A 3,985-nucleotide genomic window follows, 5' to 3' on the forward strand; every position below is an offset into this window, starting at 1 on the left:
ACCAACAATGTAAAAACAACACTGCAAATGGTTACCGAACAATAATTAATATCATTATGAATACAAGGATGTCAGAGAATAGAGACATAAATCTTAGAAGATACATGATTTATTTAAAACAAATAAATAAATAGGATTATTCCTACCAATTAACCAATAATTCTTTCAAGAAAAGAAAAAAAAAAAGTGTTGTAACTGAATCACAACAATTGAAACACTAATAATAATTAACAGTGTTCACGGTAGCTAAGAACTAGAATAAGTCTCTTTTAAAAATATTTACAACGATCTGAAACTGGGAAAGAAACCCTCACAAGAAATTACCAGGGCTCATTAGTATATACTTGTGTATAACAGCTGAACGAACATTCCAGAACTAGCATGCATACAGCGAGCCTAAATGGTTGTTTGATATCAAAATGATTATAATATCTGAGGAGAGCATATTAAACAATAAGAACAAAGAAACAACAATGTAATTTCAATTTCAGAGTAGCATGAAAGGTATTCACTAGGAAATAGCTAAAGACAACCCATTTAATTAAACATAGTCTAAAGAAATTACATAGTCGGGTACACTAATTCTTCTCAAGAACTAAAGAAATTGTGGAGGTAGTAGTATTCTTTTCAAAATATGAATTATACATCTAACAGTGAGTAGTTCCATATTTAACCAAGCAAGAAGTCATGATAGGTGTGAAGGTCACAACTAACAAAATTAAGACTGACATCTTAAAACCATTATGGAAAAGAAAAACTAAAACCCTAGTTACTAAGGAATAAACATCATGTCGGCGACGGCTTGGAAACCTTCACAGTGTGAGAGGTTCAGAACCTGTAGAAAACCAGCAAACTAGACACAAGCGAGTCATGCTTAGGAGGTAACCCGGAGTACTTTTGATGAAGGTTGAGCATAGGGTTGCGAAGAGGAATTAGGAGGATGTAGTACCTACAACCAGACAGGAAAAATCAAGTCCAAGCGTACGTTCCATGAGGAAAGAAATTATTAAGCAAATTCAAGGACAGGGAAAGGAAAGTTACATATTTACCTGAGAAAACCATCGCTCTTTCCACCCATCTTGTCCCCTGGCAGTTTGAGTAGGAATTAGTGCTCATAATGTGTTGAACATTAAAGGAAAATCATTTCAAAGACAATTTTTCTCACCTATCAAGGGAATAAAGCTATAAGTGCTGATAATTATCCCCCTAAATTAAGGTAATCCCACTCGCCCTAAACAAAAAAAAAAAAAGATTATCAGTAGAGTAAAATTCGGGGGAAACCCAATAAAAAGCAAGGAAAAAAGATAACCTGTACAATTCCATGAGGGCAGTTGATACATGGAAGCTATATATACATTGAAGGGTTGTTGTTTGCATATTTTTCCTTACAGTAGTTGCAAAGACCAAACAATTAGGGAAGCAAAGCTAGAATGAGTGGTGGGATGTAAAGGTTGGGTGGTTAGTTACTCAGAAACCACCCAGATCCACCTCCACCACTCGATCAAACCCTAGGTACCTTCATCGTAGATTGTTTTCACATCTCTAGAAAGGAACCACGAGGCCAATTTGCATGAATCCAAAAGTGGTCTCGAGAAAGTTCCTATTGGTGCCATCAATTATTGTCGCATGTTAACTAAACCCGTGTTGCTTATAATAACTAAAAACCCTTGTAAATGTGGTTCAATATAACCATAGATTATTATTTTATGCTCCAAGGTAAATCACATAGATGTTTTGATATTATCATGTTAATAAATATAATACTAACAATATCCCAATATCGATATATGATATTGTATAGTAAAGGAAAAATTTGGTTGAGATATGTTACAAGTGGTATCCATGCTAAGCTCCAATATTATGGCCTGATTTGGTCATTTGTAGAATAATAAAAAAATTTCATGTGTACAGAGAGGAAGCATTACCGAGAGAGAAGGTGGAAGTACACCCCATCTGAACATCAATGGGAGCAAGACCACAATCATTCACTAAAACCCCAAAAATGTGTGTCATATTAGGAGAAGAAACTTCAAATGCAAATGTTATGTTATTTCACACAATCCAGCAATTGAAAGATGAGATGGAAAGACTAAGAGTTGATATTGAAAGGTTTTTGCAAAAACATGAAAGGATCATGAAAGGTTTTCCTAAACCATAGAATTATAGAACTCCGAACCCAAGCTTTGATCATGGGAATGGGGCTCCGGAACATAAGCTCAGAGATGATAACCGATAGTCTAAAGGTTATCCATAAGATAATGAGGATGAATGTAGAAATGTGTTGGATCACAAAGGATATAGGATATATAAAACTGAAGTAGATGGAGAATTGAAGAAATTTAATCCCCCTATATTTGATGGTTAGGTAAAAAAAGTTGTTCAATTATGGTTAATAAATATGAATAAATATTTCTAGATATATGAATATGATAACAACTTGAAAGTTTGACTCGTAATCTATCACTTGCAAGGCAAAGCCATCTTATGGTGGGAAGATAGTAAAAAAGTAAGAAGTATTAATGAGATAGAAGTAACATGGGAAACCTTATGAAGTATTAATGAGAAATAAGTATTAATAAGCAAGTGTGAGTTCTAAAAAGATCGAATTCAATATTTGGGTCACGTCATAACTCACGACGGAATTGCAGTAGATCCAAGAAAGATCAAGACCATAATGGATTGGCCTATCCCCAAAAATGTGTTCGAGATTATATCTTTTATGGGGTTATTCATATATCGGATAGGGATTGGCTACGTAGGTATACTTAAATACTCCCTATCATTCTGAAACGAATGGGAAAATCAAAGAGGTAAACAAGGTGTTGAAGGATATGTTATGAACGTATGTGATGTAGTAGCCAAGTAGTTGGGAAACTACCTTTACTTAGTAGAGTTTTCATACAACAACAATTATCATACCTCCTTAAAGATGAGTGTGTTTGAGGTGTTATATGGATGTAAATGTAGAGCGCATGTTAATTGGAACAAGGCCGAAGATAAATTGATGTTAAGGCCAATTATGATAAAATAAATGGAGACCATGGTGAAAAGGATGATGATGAATCTAAAGGTTGCACACGACATGAAGAAGACTTACACTGATATGAAGCAAAATTATTGATAATTTCAAGTTGAGGACTATGTGTATGTACGAGTGAAACCAAAAATAGGTACCTTGCGTTGGGGAAGTTGTGCCAAATTTCCCCCTTGGTTTTGTGTCCCATTCCAAATTCTAACTTGAATTGGCCCAGTAGCTTATCAGCGGCCCCTTCACAACCATATAGGTGCTCATAATGTCTTTCATGTATCATTATTAAAGAAATATATTTATGATCCCACACACATTATCGATTAGCAAGATATACAAGGAAGACAATTTATAAGATTGCATATATAGGTATGGTCATTATTTTGGCACGTATGAATTGATGATGACTCGTTGGTTTTCGTTCTAGGTCAAGAAAGATAGTAAATTTATGGTCGAACCCCCATGTATACATGTTTGAATAGAAGCAATGCTACATAGATGAGTTATCACCGAGGTTAGACTATAGTGGAGCACTTTAGCCTAGAGGAGATTTCATGGGAAGATGAGAAATTTATAAAAAAAATCATATCCTAGTCTGTTCTAAGAGCTTGGAAGACACCGAGACAATGTTTCATTCAAGGGGGGGATGCAATATCGCCTAGTAATGTTGGTTGATTCTAATTTACTACATTTAAAGACTCTATTTTACTTTATGGGCCTTAGAAAAAGGAAAAAATAATATTTTACATGAATCTATATTTTATTTTATTTTGTTAATTATGAGTGTTATAATGATGTTGCGATGATCAAAAAATTGGTATGGGACACACTGCCAAAAGAGGTTCACACCAAGGTAGTTGGACAAGTACGAGCTAGGCAGTTACCTGCCCAAGTTCTTCCTTGGAAACAATAATCCTTCCAAAAGAAGCCAATAGCATTGAGGAACCTAAGGTGAAA

At 34.7% G+C, this 3,985-nt stretch overlaps 1 long non-coding RNA gene across 1 annotated transcript; it reads right to left on the reverse strand.

Annotated features, from left to right (window-relative positions):
• Positions 1-578: 578 nt before the first annotated feature.
• On the reverse strand, positions 579-1,420 carry LOC149221327 (uncharacterized). Its single transcript, XR_016248842.1, has 4 exons — positions 1,310-1,420; positions 1,166-1,231; positions 1,050-1,086; positions 579-949 (listed from the first exon to the last, which is right to left on the reverse strand). It is a non-coding gene; the product is annotated as an uncharacterized LOC149221327 (long non-coding RNA).
• Between the last annotated feature and the right edge of the window lie 2,565 nt (positions 1,421-3,985).

This window comes from Pinus tabuliformis, chromosome Q (assembly GCF_031772625.1).
Source record: "Pinus tabuliformis cultivar Carrire ecotype Pingquan chromosome Q, CPIR1, whole genome shotgun sequence".
NCBI lineage: Eukaryota > Viridiplantae > Streptophyta > Pinopsida > Pinales > Pinaceae > Pinus > Pinus tabuliformis.